General features: G+C 46.2%; 1 pseudogene; it reads right to left on the bottom strand.

Annotated features, from left to right (window-relative positions):
- Nucleotides 1-14018: 14018 nt before the first annotated feature.
- Nucleotides 14019-14138, bottom strand: LOC136637247 (5S ribosomal RNA; annotated as a pseudogene).
- Nucleotides 14139-17544: the final 3406 nt, after the last annotated feature.

Raw genomic sequence — 17544 nt, 5'->3', positions numbered from 1 at the left:
CTTTTTCAAAAGAGAAAAATAAAAATTCTGCTCTTTCAACTTGAAACCTCCAAATACCATTCAAGAGAGTGAGCATTTGCTGTAGCAATAAAAGAGATAGCATCTCTTAATGGGGCTATGGCAGTGGGCAAGAGCTGGAGGGAACTGTGCAGATATCAGGCAGGCTGGTTAGCATTCCAGGGGAGAAGAGCGCTGCCCCTGATGCTTCCTGGGCAAGGCCAGACCGGGCATGTTTGCCGGCAAGGAATGCTATGGAATACTGGCCCTGTGCTCTGTGTGAGCAGCGAGGATAGTGAACTCACTGCATCAGGATTAGAGAAAGCAGATCGCCCCATTTTCATCATTGAGGTCTCTCCCCATGTTGTTGAGCCCTGAGACGTTTCGGGGTGACGCTACCCAAGTGCTGGTTTCTTTTCAAGAAAAGAGAATTGGAGACTTCTGGCATTTTTTTACAACATTGACTCGATTTACAAAAAACCCCTTGGAGGCAAAGAGACACTCTGGCAAGGCAGCAGATCTGCCAGGGATTTGCCACCTGATGCCACCCTCATCAGGCCCAGCACAAGTGCCCACAGAAAAATCCGGAAATAAAAATGCAGCTTCTTACCCTACTCCTTCCTGCGTGTTCCTTCTGGACAAAAAGTGCTGGGAGCTCGCAGTGTGCTCCACACTTCCTTTTTTTTTTTAATTTAAAGGGCCCTCAAGAAAGGAGCCAGGAGAATGGAGAGTGAAGCAGATCACCCCTGCCCATGTGATTCCCCCCCCCCCAGGAACAGGAAGAAGTGATTTAAGTTTAATGGGACCATGTGGAGGAGGAGTGAGGTGAGTGGGTAGGGAAGTAGATCAGTGGTTCTCTGCCTGTCAGGGGCTGGAGGAAAGTGGCAGCAGACTCGGTGTGCAGGGTACCCAGAAGCTGCCACTTTCCTCCCCCTCCCCCCTCACACAGACACTCAATGCAAGTTGCATTATCAGTGTGATGGATGGGCCTGCCCTGAGATCTGCTACCACATATCAGAACTCCAAAGAGAGACTTGCACTTCAAGGTGCCTTCAACTGAAGTCGCAAGATTGGTCCAGGCAACATACGATGCTCATTGAACTCACCCTGATGAAATTACTATCGTACCAGCCACTTAGTTACATGATTTAGTTTTGCAGGGACATGGAGACTTATTTCTGCTGCCTCTTGGCTCCAACCAAGGAATCATAGAGTTGGAATGACTCACAAGGTCATCTAGTCCAACCCCCTGTCTGTAGCAGGAAATCCTTCTACAGCATCTTTCCGAGCCTCTGCTTGAAGATCTCCAGTGAGGAGTAACACAGTCGGCCCTCTGGGCTTTAATCAGAAAAAAAGAGACGATCGCTATGCTGCTTTGCAAAGTTGAACATGTAGATTTCAAATAATTCTCAATACTGCTGATTATTTTTGCAAACCTAGCAGTGACTCAGCATCAGGAGCATGACATGAAAGGAGTCGACTGGTATGTTGCATGTCAAGGTCTTTCTGCAGAATGGTCTCTGCAGAATCTATACAGGAAGAGAAGGGAATGGAATGCGTGATGACAGCAACCTGCTGAGAGTCTGTCTGCGGCCATCTGAGTCAATGGCTGTTCCAAGTGGGGGGTGTCAGGTTTCCAAATGAAACCTGGTTCAGGTTTCAAAATGGGAGCCCCAATATTGGGGATGTTCAAAAGACATTTAAATACATGCATTAAAACTTGGAAGGTGATGTTGGTGTCAACACAGCAAGAAAGCACTCAATCCTAATGCTGTGTGTGTGTGTGTGAGAGAGAGAGAGAGAGAGAGAGAGAGAGCATGAACATGTCACCATAGAAATGCGTTGTGCTTCAGGACAGGTTGTTTAGGAAAACGTGGGTATAAGAACTTAAGCATCCCTCTGGTTAGATGAAAGCCCACCTAACTGATCACTCTCTTTACGTTACCGGTCATCGGCCAGATGACTCTGGAAAGCAGCGCATTGAAGGCCTTCCCACCTTGAATGGTGTTAGTAGGCTGCATAAACATGAGATCTGCCCTAACTTTATTGGTGGGAACCATGGAAGAGATTTTTGGAGAGGCACACAAGGGCTGCATACAAATGGAGCTTAATGGCCCTATCTAGTCCTCAGTTAGCTCACCTGCCCTTGCATAGACATAACAAAGACCATAACAAAGACTGCTACTTCATTAATTGCTTCTGTCCGATGAAGTATACAGAGGCATACTGCCTCTGAACATGGAGGTTCTTTCTTAGCTCTTTTGGTTACTGGCCCTTGGTTGTATGCCTCTCTGTTCCATGTTTGTCTACTCCTCTTTCAAAGCTTCATAAGCCTGCCCCACCTGAGGTGGGTTAATAAATGAGGTTAAAAATATGCATGAAGTGAAGAAATGCCAACTTGCAGCCCTACCCAATATGGCACCTGCTTTATTCTACAGGGGAGTTTCAGCATCTGAAGGCCTCCTCAAAGAACATTTGTTCCCTTGCCCTGGGGTAAGCCCATGCCAGCCTGCTGGATCTATTTAGAAGTGCATCAATGACAGAGCTGACGCAAGTCCTCATGGACCTGAGTCAGGGGGGTTGAGACCAGGAAGGGGGTAAGCTGCAATTTCGGCATGTGCCGCTGCCACTGATACTGCCTCCTTCCCAGTCCAAAACTGCCCTCCTCCTTATCCCATCACTGCCCTGTTCTGCCCATCCCCCTACACAAACTTAACCATGCTGGTGGTCATCCATGATCCAGTGGCACGCGGATGCAGCCATTTCTGGTATGGCCTCCTGCATGGGCATGCCATATTTTGCGACCACTGGAAAGCTCCCTATGCCTCCAGGACTCTTGTTCCAGCCACATAAGGCTCAAGTAGGATTGGGCCAATGCAAGGGGGTAACAGCAACATACAAAAACACAGAGTGCAGACACCTTCACTTTCACATACTCAGAGGCAAACGTATTAGGTTGGAAGAGTAACATGCCTGTTATCATGCAGGAAAAGGGTTCTGCGGGGTAAACATCAGAAATCTGGGAAGTGCTGAGCTAAACAGAGCAGACCTGGCCTTACCTGCACAGTCCTGCAGCCCTGTGCCCTCCGTTGCAGGGTCACAGGTTCCTTTGTGAAGCCATGCACGTGCCCTGGTCTCTTGGGCATGTGCTGCCATGCCACCAGTCTCCTGTGTTGAGATGCTGCTATGCTTACCAATCTCCTGAGTGTTACCACTTCCCTACGCAGCAAATGAAGTCTTGTTTTTTTTTCCCCCTCCTTCGTTAACAGAGTCAACTCTGGATAACCCCTAATAATATCTACAAAATAAGCAGAGGGGTCGTGCTCCACCTGCTTGCCTTGGTACATTAATGCCATCCAAGTCTACACACTACCTTCTGGAATATCAGAACATAGGATGCCAACTCAGGGAGAGTATAGGAGCAAAGGTAATCTCAGCAGAGAGTGGCAAGTTGCAGACATTTCCCGCAGTGTCACTGGCCTTTCTATCAGGTTTCTCAGATTACTGGGGCATGGTCCAGTCCCCTGTGGGGAGGCAGCAGCCGTGCATGGAGGCACAATTCGGTCCCGATTCTGCTTTCCCATTCAGTCCGCTTGCAAAGCATGAGCCATGGCAGAGATCACGAGATCATGGCAGAGATCACTTTTCCCCACCAAGCCATCCCTCTCTGTGCAATGCAGGCTCTTTGTGCCTGGAGACTGACAGCCTCATCCTATGCATGTCTACTCAGAAGCAAGTCCCATGAGATTCAATGGGACTTACTCCCAGGAAAGCATGGATAGGATTGGGCTGCAAGTGGCCTCCTGGGAGCAGGGCCAAGGTAAACGTGTTAAGTATCTGTGTGAAACAGGGCAGGCAGCCAGGGCCCCAAACACTGCTCTTCACTTCCCAGTGAAGGATTCAGAAGGATCGCTCCAAACTGGCAGAATGGGCAGCAAAATGGCAGGTGGGTTTCACTGTAAGTAAATATAAAGTAACGCACATTGGGGCAAAAATAATCAAAACTTCACATATAGGCTAATGGGTTCTGAGCTGACAATAGCAGCAACTGTTACCCTGCACATGCATGATCTCGGAAGCTAAGCAGGGTCAGGACTGGTTAGTACTTGGATGGGAGACCACCTGGGAATACTGGATGCTGTAGGCTTATACCATAGTCTTTCGAGACTGAAGGTTGTCAACCATTGTCTGTGACAGATCAGGAGAGAGATCTTGGGGTGGTGGTGGACAGGTCAATGAAAGTGTCGACCCAGTGTGTGGCGGCAGTGAAGAAGGCCAATTCTATGCTTGGGATCATTAGGAAGGGTATTGAGAACAAAACGCTAGTATTATAATACCGTTGTACAAATCGATGGTAAGGCCACACCTGGAGTATTGTGTCCAGTTCTGGTCGCCACATCTCAAAAAAGACATAGTAGAAAAGGAAAAGGTGCAGAGGAGAGCAACCAAATGATAACTGGGCTGGGGCACCTCCCTCACAAGGAAAGGCCACAGCCTTTGGGACTCTTCAGTCTAGAAAAAAGGTGCCTGAGGGGGCACATGATGTAGACATACAAAACTATGCAGGGGGTGGATAGAAACTCTTTTTCATCTCACATAACACCAGAACCAGGGGACATCCACTAAAATTGAGTGTTGGGGGTGTTAGAACAGACGAAAGAAAATATTTGGCATGTACTTAGTCTGTGGAACCCCTTGCCACAGGATGTGGTGATGACCTAGATGCCTTTAAACGGGGACTGGACAGATTTCTAGAAGAAAAGTCTAGGTTTAAGTCTAAGAAAGTCTAATAAAAGTCCAGGTTACAAGCCATGGTGGATATGTGCAATCTCCTGGTTTTAGAAGCAGAAATACCTCAGAATGCCAGATGCAGGGGAGCAGCAACAGGATTCAGGTATCTTGCTGTCTTGTGTGCACCCTGAGGCATCTGGTGGGTGTGAGCTCCCTGAGACTTTGAGATACAGGAAGCTGGACTAGATGGCCCTTCGGCCTGATCCAGTGGGGCTCTTCTTATGTTCTTAGGGTGAAAAGTTCATCCTACGTAAGTCTGAAGTGGTTCATTCTATTCTATTCCCTCAGTGTCCTCCCCTCTCATTCTACAGCACATGCTATCAAACCAGACCCAATAACGCAAGGAATCTGAGGTGCTTCGGAGCTTTGGCTAGCAAGGCAGGGCAAACGGGCTTGATACTGCTCACCTTAGCAACAAGCCAAAGAGCATTCTCTGCTCATGTGGCATGATCCAACAGGTCTGGTGATTCTCACCTACGAAAGGTGTTCCTCAAGACAAGGCCGTGATCCTGGGAGATGATGTGCAGACAAGTAGGAGCAAGAGGGAGGCAGGAGCCCCCTCCATGCTCTGGAGACACAAACAACCCTGTCATGTAGAGTTCTTCGGCAGAGCCCTCATGTTGATACAGTTCGACTAGAGCAACATAGTGGGAGAGGTTTTGAGCTTCCTAAAACAACAAACGGGCCACTTCGTTGCAGACAAATTTAGGGAATGTCAAATGCACAAGAGGCTCAACAGGGAATAGAGATCTTCCTGGTTTTTGTTAAGGCCAAAAGAAATGGCAACACCTTGGAGTTCTGTGACTGGGACTAAAAGCTGCTGGCAGTCGCGTAGCTACAAGGGGGGGCGGCGCGATAAGAATTGCAGGCTCATTGCCATTACTACCCAGAATGGCTCGTGAAGTAAGCAGGAGGGGCCGTTTACACGGCATGTTGCAACATCTACAATACTTACTGTGCCATCCCCTGTAGCTACACTACTGCATTTGGACCAGGGATTTGGATGGGCAGTGGTAACGTTAGAGTTTGTGTCACCCAGGACAGGAGACCCCATGATGGACCTCCTTGCACGCAGTGAGCAGGGCAACACCCTGAGTGGTGGGCGTGGGGATGGATTTTTGGTTATAACTTTTGACAGAATAGATATATTTCAATGTGGTTTGTTTCAGTGCGTTCTGCAGGAAATTATGCATCGATTGATACATAACATGATGGTATTATTTGAAAGTACCAAGACTTCAAAAAGTTTGGCCAGTAGTGGTGTCTCTGTCTCTCACACATACCCCATATGCAACACCCAGTGTGGCCCACACCCCCTAGCAATGCCACTGGGATGGGGGCAGGGAATAGGGGTTTATTCTTTTCATGCTGCGTCCAAGGATCTGACCCAGATTGTCTCCCCTGTTCCAGAGGTGCTAACAGGTCAGGCGGTCTGGTCCAGAAGGTAGAGCCTCTGTAAGTCCAAAGATAACATCTGAAGGTCGCCAGTTTGAGGCCACCAGCAGCTTCATGAATGGCGAGACCTTGAAGCAGCTGACAAGCTGAGCTATTCCACCTGCTCTTTGGTGTGAGCGAAGAAGCGTCTTGGCTGCCCTTCAAGTGAGAGATGAAAGAGCTGCTTGCCAGCCAGCGTGGGAGGCAGCTGGGGGCCAGAAGTGATACCAGACCGTGAAGATCCCTCTGAAATGTTGTGCGGTTCTTGAAAGGTAGAACCTTTCTGTTATTCTAAAAATCCCCTCAGGGTTTTAGAGATAGCCTGCCTATGTGAACCGCCTTGAATAAAGTCAGAGGAGTAATCCAATGACCAGAAAGGCGGTATATAAATACCAGTATCATCATCATCATCATCAATGAAGCGAATATGTGGTCTGCATTTTATCTGTGTTTCTAACACAGCAGTTTGAACTAAGCATCCTGAAGAACCTCAGGCCACATGCAGCAACAGACACCTTCCCGGAGAAGAGAATTTCTTGCAGATTCCCGACTGATGTGCTCACATGGGTGGAATATTGTACATAGACATTGCATTTTAATCAGAAAATTGGGTAGACACAGAGCAATCATGAGTAAGCCAAGCACAGGCCCATGTCCAAATTTAAAGCAGAGGGAGAAGGCTTAGAGGGAGGAGAGGACAAGGTTGAACAGAAGTCCATGTAGTTCTGCCTTCTTGCCTTTTGCTTCAGCTGGGGAAACTGTATCCGCTGGGGATGCAATGCTGACATGGGTGCACTGCTTGGCTAAAGGCTGCTTCATGCCACAGCTTGCACGCACGCAAAGTGTTTGGTGGAGATAGGGGTTTCCAGAGATACTATCTCTTGTTTTCCCTGTGAAATGTCATACTCATACAGGATGAGCCTTGGAATGGGGGGGGGTGTGTGCTCGTGGGGGTGTATGTGCTCTAACAGCATCTCAGCCACTCTATTGGGGCATTTTAATAGTGGAATAACGTGGTCTTTTTGCAGGGTGCACTTATAACTAGCCAATGAATGGATGAAACCATATCAAGAAGCTTCACATTCCTCATCAACCTTCACTATAAATGGGCAGCGCTGTTATTTCAGGGCCAAATGCTGGGCGGACGGTTTAAAGGAGTCCCTCCCAGCATTCTCTTCCTGAGCATTCTTAAGTCCTCTTGTCTCTTCCTTGCGTCGCATCAGCCAGCCGTGACATATTTAGTGCACACACTGTGGCTTTTGTCTTGTGCTCAGCAAAATGTGAGGCTTTCATGTGCGCCTTGAGTGGGACACACCAAAGACCTGGGGGAGCAGCTGCGGGCTCCCCACGTCATTGCTCACGTTCCCCAGAGTGTCACAAAACACACGCAGTGAGGCTCAAAAGGGACATCAAGGCCAACAGCCTGCCTGCTTCCTGGCATCTGATGTCACTTTGCAGGGAGGAAGGAGGGCTAGGGCCGCAAGAGGCTGCTGTCAGAGGGATGTTCTGGCTGGCTCCAGGTGAGCACAGGAAAAGGGAACAAATGCCCCTTCCTATTGCTTATAGTTACTATAAGTAGCATACAGTCAAGCTGGGAGCAGTCAGTGCTGTTGCATGTAGTTCATTGTAACATATTTAGTATTCCCCCCTTTTCTACGTGGAGCTCAAGACAACATAGAGCTCCACATAGAAAAGGGGGGAATACTAAATAGATAACAGTGAATCACAGTTAGCAGGGGTAACTGTATTAAGATACATAGAAGTGAGAGCTAACTCCTGTTAACACCTTATTGGTTCCATACTGTATCATAATAACACCTCACTGGCTCTCAGAAAAATCAATCTCATTGGTCAGTTCTGAGTTAACGAAATTCACTTTTTCTTCCATAAGGCAGTTGTGTTTTCTTTTTCTGGTTAATTGGCCATAACTCTTGATACAATACAGATATTTCAACATGGTTTATTTCATTGCATTCTGCATTAAATTACCTTTCCAGTGATATATAATATGATGGTATTATTCTTAATTATCAAGGTTTTGGCTACCAATTTTGGCTACAAGTGTCAAGCTCAGCTTGTTGCCCTCTTAAAGCTTGGCACCCAGAGCAATTGACCCCCCCCAGTCCCAACTTAGCTACGCTACTGGATGAGGTGGTCTCTCATCTGGCACTGATCGGTTGCAGATCTAGTTCACTTCGGCAGGCCTGCAGCATTGTAACTATTCAAGCCTTTCAGCTGCAGCAATAGTTAAAGTTCATCAAAGTGAGCTATTCCTTGCTCCTCGTTTCTCCTCCCCCCCCCGACCCGTTATGCTGGGATTATGACATGTTTGTAATTTACTATAGTGGGAGACCTCCAAAGCAGAAGCGCCATGGAAAGAATCCCAGAGTTTCCATCTGTTGGATTCCCAAATGACAGTAACCTGACTCCTAATGGAGGGGGATACGGTCTGCGTTATTATTGGGCTAGTGGATCAAGCTGCCTCGGCTCTTGGTCATGCATTATTAAGTGAGCTCATTGAGAGGGGAGGGGTGGCGGACTGGAAAGAGGAGCCACTGCACATGAAAGGAGGAGAAATGTCACACTCTGGTATGTTGATGCAGCATATAGCTCATGCGGCAGCCATTTTGATCGCTTGGGCTAATATGACTTCTCAGCAGCGAGGAGGCAATTGGACACCTCTTCCCGAAAAGAATAAGAGCCTTTCCTAATGCATTGCAGCCATTTCTTATTTGTTGGCAGCTTGGCACTCGTCTGTGCGCAAAAGACCCAGTGGTAAAAAGACACCAAAGCCTTTCGCTGGTTCCTTCTGTTACATCTAGATCAGGTGTCTGGCATGGGAGTATTCTGCAGTGTGGCTGCGGTGCCAAAGCTGCAAAGGTTGTGTAACCCCATCCAGCAGCAGGAACCAGCTGCCAGCCGGACCAAGTTATCCTTTGAGTGGCATTTGCCCAGCGCTCAACAGAAAGAGGGGGAGGCAGCGAGGGAAGATGGGCATCCTGCAAAAATCCACTTTCTGTGCTGAGTTAGCATGGTTGGCAAAGGTGTTTGCCCAGAGCTGGCATTGCTGTGGATTTCGGATTGCCTTGAAGGGCCAAGAAAGGAGAAATGATGGAAAGTGCACCAGACTTGAAACAGTTTGGTGTTCAGTGTATAGATGGAGTGACCATAGCAAGGTGCGCGCCACACTGATTTGAATCATAAAGTTCGGCACTCAGGCAATCCAGAGATTTTCTTAGAAAATCTGCATGCCTCAGCCAGTGTCTTTTATGCAAATTGAAACAATCTCCAGAATTGCTTTTATTCAGCATAATTTGCACAGAATATTTTGCATACTTCATTTGGACTTTTTGCACCCATAAATTTCCCCTCTGTAGCTAATACCACCTTCAGAAGGTGATCTGGATCAGGACTGTAGTGTAGGGGAAAAGGATTTGACCCTGGTGCATGCTCTCTCTCTCTCTCTGTTATATCGTGGGTCCATGTGAATAAAGGAAGGCATAGAGATAACAGCTCAATACGTTTATTCCATCTTCAGAACAGGAACTGGCAATGAATCTGACACAAGGCAAACACCCCTGGCTTTTATAGGCTTTAGCTCCGCCCAGACTCCCCATGATTGGTGCAGCTGAAACATTAAATAGAGGCCAAATCGGATGGTAGGATTTTGATCCCTCACCCAATTGGCCAGGATTTCAATCCTGCATAATTTGCATACATAACACACTCTCTCTCTCTCTCTCTCTCTCTCTCTCTCTCTCTCTCTCTCACACACACACACACACACCATGGCTTTGATTCCATCTGTCCCCCCCTTACTGCAGCTGCTTTTTGAGAAAGAAAAAGGAATGGAGAATTTGAAGCATGGCCCTCCTAAGCAGTGCCAGCTCAAGGTCTCCTGAGATGGTGAGCCGACATTCTGCCCCCTGTACCTGATGATGTGCCAGCCTCTGCTCTTCCCACTCCCTGCAATGAAAAAGGAAGAAGAAGTGGATGCCACACTTCCTCTTCTATTCCACCACCTCTTCCTTTTCTAATCCAAGGAGTGGGAGGAGGACCAGAGAAGATGAGTGGCTGCCCCCCCACCACCACCACTGTGCTGCTACCTGAGGCAACTGCCTCAGCAGCCCCATGGGCTGACTCTGCCTTTATATTAGTTATTATTGCTAGTATTAAAAATATTTAGATATTGCTTTTAAACAAAAAAAAGTTCACAAAGCAGTTTACAGAGAAAATCAAATAACCAAATCACACCAATATCATGCCTGCTTTGGCCCTAACACACAACATTAGCTACTTGTCCTAATGCCTGCTTGAAAAGCCAGGTGAGCCTCTCTGAAGGGTGTTTTTTTTTGGGGGGGTGGGTGGGTGTGATAATTTAGGTGCCACAACCATAAGTTAATACCCCATGTTTCCAACAATCAAACCCCAGTTCTCTCTCTTAAGTTGTCAGCTTTGCCCAGGCCAGGCCACAATGAGAGCAAATATTCAGTGTTTTTACAATGATGGATGCCTCCCCATTGATGGACACTCCCACCCTCCATTGTGGTTGGCAACCTTCAGTCTCGAAAGACTATGGTATAAGCCTACAGCACCTGGTATTCCCATGCGGTCTCCCATCCAAGTACTAACCAGGCCTGACCCTGCTTAGCTTCCGAGATCAGATGAGATCGGGCCAGATTCATCCACTGGATGTCCAACGTTTACAGAATCAACTGAGAACAGCTGTGAAGGGGGTCCTTAAATCTGACACATTGCAACTTGCCCTTTTCCCCCAGGGGCCTTGCTCTTGCTATTAGGCAAGGCAGTTGGTTCTGCCCATCCTCTCTCATTACAAGTGTTAAAACGACTTCCCCTGTCATGTCCGCATCAAGGCGATAGTCCTGTGCAAGCAGCTTCAAAAATGATACGTGACTGAGAAGTGGATTGAGTGCAGTTGCCATCTCCAGAGCTTGCAATGGCAAAATCATTCAAGCGCTCTCTCTCTCTCTTTATATATATATATATATATATATATATATATATATATAATGTCCTTTGGCCCTCTTGAATCTTCACACCTGTGGTTTCATAAGCACACCTGACAGCAGAGTTGCAAAGTGAAACATTTGCATTTTCTTTGGTCTCTAAGGATGAAGAGGAGCCAGATGTGGGCCCACCATGTGCCTTTATCTGGCCCCCACATTGTAATCAAGGTGGGTTTACAGAGATGCTCACCTTTCACCAGTAAGGAAAAAGAAGTGATGCGGCATGATTCTGTTCCTTATAATGCTTATTACTTTATCAGTCTCTGCACCCAATACATGTGGGTATTGAGAATCACTAATTTGCTGCTATGGATTGCACATGATCCAGACAAAATGTGGAAATTAAAAAATATATGTAACAACGGAGAATTCATAATTCTATATCCACTCTGGAAACAAATCTAGTTTCTAGAATCCAAACTCTGAAGAGAAATTCAGATAAGGAGAATTTTAAAAGCACTCCTAACGGAGGGGCCTGGGGTGGAAATAGGTGTGAATGCCTTCAGACAGCAGAGCTTTACAGACTGGAGCTCCCCACCCCACTATGCTGCTGTGCGGACTATTGTATCAGGCTATTGTATGTGACTATTGTATCAGAACGGGGGGGGGGGAGTGATGACGTCCATTTTGCTCTGCTTCTGGACTCCCCAGGCACTATCAGGTTGAGCACTAATGGCAACTTCATGGCAATAGCATAGCTACGAGGGGAGCAGAGTAAGTATTGCAGGTGCTGCAATGCGCCGTGTAAGTGGTCCCTCCCACTCACCATTGGAGCCATTTTGGACAGCGACAGTGCCCAGCAACTGTGTATAGCTACAGGGGGGCAGGTAAGTTTTGCAGGTCTCGTAATGCGCTGTGTAAGCGACCCCTCCCACTCGCCGTCGGAGCCATTCTGGGCGGCGACTAGGTCCAGTGACTGTGGCCAGCCATTCTGGGCAGCGACTGTGTTACCACCGCTGTCCAGATTAGCTCCAACGGCGAGTTGGGGAGGGTCACAAGGTGCATTGCGGTGCCTGCAAAACTTACCCGCTGCCCCCTATGGCTATGCTACCGCTGTGTGACCTCATTCTGCTCCTAGTCTAATTCTGCCCAGCACCGTCTTAAGTTTTTATCTATAGGACTGTTCCTATATCACCTGCTGCTCCACTTTGTGACATCTGGCATGCCCCAGATCCTGAGGTTGTGTACAGTGGGAGATGCGTCCCCCTTCCTGTGTGCTCACAGAACAGCTCTCAGAGGTCAGCCCGTGAACTTTTCTTTTCCCTTCTTTTTTCCTGTTGCAAACACAATGCAAAGAGTGGGGGAAAGTGCCAGTTGGGAGGGAGGCATTCTCAACTGGAACATGTACACATTTGCATATGAAATCAAATGGGAGGGTGTGTAAAATATTTCAGCCCTGGAGCCACGAGCCACATGTATTTTAGATCTCCCAGAAGAGACTGTACTTATAGGGCTTAAACAGTTATTTATTCGGATGCTCCATAACAAAAAAACACCGTTGTCATGGTAACAGTGACAGGCTGTGCCTGTTCCTTCCTAGTGCTTCCATTAAAATGTTCAGATTCCTGAAATGTAAGTGCTTTCCCCGAAATCCCCAAAGAGCTTCAGAGGACAGAATCGTGCAGCTCTCTTCAAACCAAGAGCCCGTATTCATGGAGCTTCAATAAGGGCCCGCGTGAGATGCCATTAGTAATTCGACCCTCACAGCACACCAGGATTGCAGCTATTTTGCAGTTCTGTATAAGCATCCTGCAAGCATCAGAGTTCTGTACTGGGGACTTAATTATTCATCCTCGGATTCTTAGCTTTCATTTTTTTTAAAAAAATCATGTTTCTAGTCCTTAAGAAGGTAGACTTGATGTCTGATAAAAATCACAGAAACTGAAATGGTGATGATGAATATCACTGCTAGAGGTTCTGTGCTCTCCATAGCCTCTCCCCTCCCCATGTCAAGTAGGATAAATTAAGCAAATATATGCAAATACCGTTGATTTATAGAGTGAAAGTGTTCAGATCTTCTTTACGACAAATTTAAGTTTCCTTGGCATTGAATTTTGAACAGATGAACGTAAGAAGTGCCCTGTTGGATTAGAGCAGTGTTTTTCAATCAGTGGTACAGGGTACCAGCAGTGGTACTTGAGGTGGTGTCCCGTGGTACTTGTGGGAACCCTGGACACCTGCTGCCCAGCAGCAAGACCAGGAATGCGACACAAGCTCGGCTCTGCGGGCAGAGTCCCAGGCTTGAAAAAGCAATCCCGTCCACCTTGACGTCCCATCTTACTGATGTTGTGTCGCATCTGGCCTCTCAACCCAGAAGTAACTGGGGATGATGTCATCGCCAGCTACTTCCGGTGGTGCTTTGAAAAGGTGGACTACGTGAAGTGGTGTGGCAGGGGGCAAACGTTGAGAAGCACTGGATTAGAGCAAGGATTCAATCTAGGCCTGTTCTCCCCACCAGTCAAACAGAACTGCCACAACTGCCTCTGGTTATACCAATAACCTTCCCGGTTTCTGCCCACCACATTTCTCCAGCCCACCTTTCACTGATTGGGCTGGAGAGGGGCTTTCTTGGGGATGTGAAGATTCCACTGAATCTGGTCCGGACCTGATTGAATGGCTAATTGCACTTCTCCTGGGAGCTCGTCCAGGCGTTGCACCACTTCTATACAGAACACATAATTAATGAATGGAATTTGTTGCCCCAATATGTGGTGGTGGCCACTGAGAGGTGATGGTTGGCAACCTTCAGTCTCGAAAGACTATGGTATAAGCCTACAGCACCTGGTATTCCCAAGCGGTCTCCCATCCAAGTACTAACCAGGCCTGACCCTGCTTAGCTTCTGAGATCAGACTAGATCAGGCATGTGCAGGGTAACAGTTGCTGAGAGGTGATTACTGAGAGATGATGGTCCTCTCTGAATACTAGAGGCTGGGGAACTTAAGTGGGACAAGACTGTTGCATCTGGTGGTTCTCTGTAAGAAAACTGAATGTTGGACTAAAGTGAGCTTTAGCCTGATTTTCTGCTCTTCTGTAGACTCTCTCCTCCTGTTACATGTTGCAGACTTTGCTCAACACCCTAAGGGTTCACAGCCTGGCTGTAATGAGAGAAGGAGGTCCTGAATTGGCATGAATTGTTTGGCAGCCTCATGGCGCATAAGAGCATAAGAACATAAGAACCACCCTGCTGGATCAGGCCAAAGGTCCATCTAGCTCTGCTCCCTGTATCTCACAGTGGCCCACCAGATGTCTCAAGAAGCACACAAGACAACAAAAGGCCTGCGTCCTACATGATGCAAGGTGCCCTCCCTTGCATCTGGCATTCTGAGAATAATAAAATGGAATAAGGGGGTTGTGCGGGAATACCATGGGAGCCATTCTGCACTCTGAGTGAGAAAACAGGGACATGGCCTCTCTCTCTCTCTCTCTCTCTCTCTCTCTCTCTCTCTCTCTGGCACCAGATCTCCTCCTATCTAGCCCATTTAAACTATTTTGCCAAGAAACTGAGGGTTTCTATGGTTTAAGGCCATCAAGTCTTCCATTAGCTTCTTAATTACAGGGTTGAACACACAATTAAACAGCAGCTAAGCCCCTACATGCACTGGAATGCAACACAGCTTCACTTTGTCTCACCTGAAAGACAACTTGTAAAAGCCAGAAATGAGCAATTAAAAAAAAAAAAAAGAAACCTGGTAGGCTACTAATAAAAAAGAGACACTATTTTTTCTTCCCTGTTATTTTTCAGTAAATCATTAGTCCTTTGGCGTTTCTGCTGCTAAAAGACAACAATCACCCTGTCAGGAAGTGGGTGTCCCCGCAAACCTGATTGCTGTTCCTTTAAAGCAAAATGTGGGTTTTTTTGCAGTCTAGCATGTAGTGAAGGATTTTCGAGAAGGATTTCTGTTTATCAAAGGCTACAGATTCTGTAAAGCATACATATGACAAATTAGAGCCGTTCCTTAGATTTTGGAAAGGGTCAAACCTTGGGAAGATGTCAGGGAATAAATATTAGCAATAATAATTAGCATTAATAATAAATATTGGCAATAGTACGGTCGGGTCAGTGTGAAGTGAGAAGTGTGTCAGACGAGGACTAGAGAGATCCAGGTTCAAATCCCTTCTCATCCATGAAGCTCACTAGGTGCTCATCAGGATTGTTCTGAGGATACCATTTATTGAAGAGTCACATATGCCATTCTGAGCAAGGTGGGGAAAGGATAGGATGTACAGGAACCCCTCCACTTAATGGACGTTGATCTAACAGACTTTGGAAACAATGGACGTTTTCTGCTCCATTAAAAACTGGTGATACATCTTTTGCAGAAGCACATCTCCATTCACTACAATGCATCCAGATTTGACACACGCCCCTTCTCACCATTAATCTGTTAAATTGACAGTCACTGTCGGTTTAATAGATATTGTGAAACAGAACATATATGATGAAATGGTTTGAATTAGAATTGGGATATGTACTAATTATGTTGAACATATATTGATGAATGGAGCAAAGGCTGATTGTAGTATTATTGTATTACTGTACTTTTCCTAAACGGTAGTCATGTTAGCAGCAAAAAACAACCAAGAGTCTTGTGGCACCCTGAAAGACTAAAGCATTTGTTGTGGCACAAGCACTTGTGCAGTATAGTCTACTTCGACAGGTACACGACCAGTTTTCAGGGGTAAAGAATAGGCTTTAATAGGATATTTACTTATTAATTTATCAATTTTTTGTCTCCCTGCCCCTGCTCCAGTTGCATGCATTCAGATTTCCAATGCAGTTCAAATGAAGTGAAAATAAAAGTTCAAAACGTTCAAGTGAAAATAAAAGTTCTTCTACTGAAGAAGGAAGTGGACACAAAATGTCTATTACAGCCATTTTCAACCACTGTGCCATTGCATGATATACAGGTGTGCCATGGGAGTTTGGGGAAGGTCATTTATTTGTAGGGCTGCTAGGGGATGTGAACCCCCACCAACAGCATGGTGTGCCTTGTCAGTGGTCAAAAAACTGATGGTGTGCCTTGACAATTTTAGTACCTTGTCAGTGTGCCATGAGGTAGAAAAGGTTGAAAATCACTGGTCTATTCCAAGCACTGTGAAGTCTCCCTAGAAGTCCAGATCTCTCTTCTTTTAACCTTTAGATTCCACAAGAAGCAAAGTGCATTTGGGTTTTTCTCCCCTTTGAGGGTTTTGCTGTTGAAAGTTACTAACTTTTTCAATCCTCTGGAGTTCAAGAAATACCTGAAATGAATAATTTCTTGGTGGGTGGCCCCATTTTGGCTGCAGTCTGATCCATACTACGCAGCTGGGTTTGCTCGTGTAGGCCAAGATATCTGGGCTGGAGCTACACCTGATACTTGATGAGATAATATTTAAGATATCTCTCTCTTTGCTGCATTTTTCTGTGCTTTGCTTCTTCTGTTATGCTTCTTTAAATACTTAATTTTAAAATACTTATTACTGAACAAAGACAGCCTTAAACAATATATACTGGGTTCCATTTGTGACTATTCTTCATAAAAGAGAATGAATCAGTTTTTCCTTAGCAAAGAAAGAACTTCCATCAAAGCTTCGAAGAAGCAACTGTAAAAATGAGTGCATTCTTTGTACTGGGCATATAATCTTCATTTTAACCTATAATTTTTTCCCTACAGGAAGATCAAATTAAGTTCTTTAAGATACAGATCTAATTAAGTATATTTCTTCTGTCTTTCTCCCCCACCTCCCTTAAACAGCAAATTCCTGCATAATAAAACAAGTTATATCACCTTGCAGAATTAATTATTATTTTCTTTTTATTTAAGTTAGAACATGCTGGTCGCTCCAAACAAATTAGCTATTAAAGGGGTAGGTTTAGGCACATCTCAGAGCAGTCATAAAGCAAAGCGTTGTGCATACAGTCTGAAGAGGAGCGAACTTGTTGTTTCATACAACCCAAGGATCAAAAGTCTTATTCTGGTCTGAGAATTGCAGCTCAAGGTGTAGAAAGATGTTACGTTTTAAGACCTGTAGAGCTGGTTTGAAATCATTCACGCTGTGTTCAATACACATGCACATATTTCTATCTTGAGGTGAGTTCTGAGAAGCCAGTTCTGCAGGTTTACACAATGGTAAAGCTTGAACTAGGAAAGGCCAACTGAAGAGGGAGCCTATTGGCTAGCACCTGTGACATCACAAACCAGGGCCTAGGAGAGGGGGGTAAAGGGGGTAATTTGTACCCAACGTCAGAAGGGGGACCAGGAGTCAAAGGAGGGGGCCCAGAAATGTCCTGGGATTTGGCATTTTCCTATCTAG

The sequence above is a fragment of the Tiliqua scincoides genome, chromosome 1, assembly GCF_035046505.1.
Source record: "Tiliqua scincoides isolate rTilSci1 chromosome 1, rTilSci1.hap2, whole genome shotgun sequence".
In the NCBI taxonomy this organism is placed as follows: Eukaryota; Metazoa; Chordata; class Lepidosauria; order Squamata; family Scincidae; genus Tiliqua; species Tiliqua scincoides.
The sequence above is the reverse complement of the archived record's forward strand: the minus strand, read 5'-3'. Positions and strand labels throughout refer to the sequence as shown.